This window comes from Artemia sp. Qi Xiang Cuo, chromosome 9 (genome assembly GCF_049724085.1).
Source record: "Artemia sp. Qi Xiang Cuo chromosome 9, ASM4972408v1, whole genome shotgun sequence".
In the NCBI taxonomy this organism is placed as follows: Eukaryota; Metazoa; Arthropoda; class Branchiopoda; order Anostraca; family Artemiidae; genus Artemia; species Artemia sp. Qi Xiang Cuo.
Window position 1 is genome coordinate 38798456 of NC_142802.1, and position 1491 is coordinate 38799946.

Here is a 1491-nt window from a genome sequence, read left to right on the forward strand (position 1 = left end):
GGTAGCATTATTAGTAAAGACAGTGGGAACAGTGAAGCTGTTCAACGTAGAATAGCCAAGGCTCAGAGTGTTTTTACACAGTTAAAAATAGTTTAGAAGGATAGGAAGATAAGTCTGCAAACCAAGATTAGAACCGCCTGCTGTTAAATAGAAGAGAGAAGAAGAATATTAGAAGCTATAGTGATGACAGTGGTCAAACATGGCTCTGAAGCATGGGCGCTCCGAAAAGCGGACGAAGATTTCCTAGATGTTTTCCATAGAAATTGCCTACGGATTGTTCTGGGTACCCAGCTTACTGACCGTATTTCAAACATTGGGCTGTACGAAAAGCATGGTTCAATCCCAATTTCTGGGGCTTTAATGAGAGAAAGGTTGAGATGGTTAGGGCACGTTCTGCGGATGAAGGACGACAGATTGCCAAAGATTGTCCTTTCGGCCAACAAAAAGCAGGTCGTCCAAGGTTGGGGTGGGAGGATGTCATAAAGAAAGATTCAAAGGAAATGGGAACTTCCTGGGAGGGTGTAAAGAGGCAGGCTTTGAATAGATTTGGATAGAGGAGGAGCGTGCGTAGATGGGTTGGCCTCAGGCGGCTTGGTGCTGTGGTGAATTGTTAGTAGTAGTAGTAGCAGTAAATTTTAATAATCTACAGTAAAAATCAGGGCTTCTTTTCAGCAGTTTACACTCGTGATGTATTTTCGAAGACCAGTAATATTATTTCCTATTTCTGGAGAGACGAATAACCCCGACTTTTGAAATTGAATATGTGTTTGAAATCTTAAGTTTAAAATTTTAAACCAGTGATTACACTCATGAGTTAAAACAAATTATATTAAACATATGAGTTTACACGAACTCTATTTATAAGAAATGCCGTACAATAACCTTGTTAGTTAGAAAACTTTAATAAAGGACAAACCAAATCGGAAAAAATGTGACACTAGAAAACGGAGAGACTGCCTGTAATAAAGCTTGTGACCCGAAAACTTTTCATTCTTTTTACTGGTTTGAAATTTCACAAAGAAGACCCAATCAAGTGGAAGTTAACTTCGGGTTCTTTATACTGGTTTAATTTTTCATAAACGCGTCAATTAAGTTGGGCTTGTTTTCTGGAATGCACAACAAGGATAGCATGATTGAAAATGCGTAATAGACATAAACTAAGGAAATAGAAAAAAAAAAATTGTCACGGAACTGTATGAAGGCTATTTCTGTTTATGTCATTGTTATCACCTTGTATAAAAATCTTTTCAGAGCAGAACGTAAAAAATATTTCAAAAAGACACTAAAAGCAATAACATTTTTTTTTTAACACACAATCAGAACAGATTGTCAATATAAACAATCAATTGCCCCCGATAGGAAGTAGGGCGCACTCCATAAATAACAATCCACATCTATGTATTTTTTCTTCCTTTTCTTCTTCTTCCAGTTACTTTGTATTGAAGAGGTGATCGTAGAAACTTAAGAGAGGACTCATTCGACGGAAAGTGG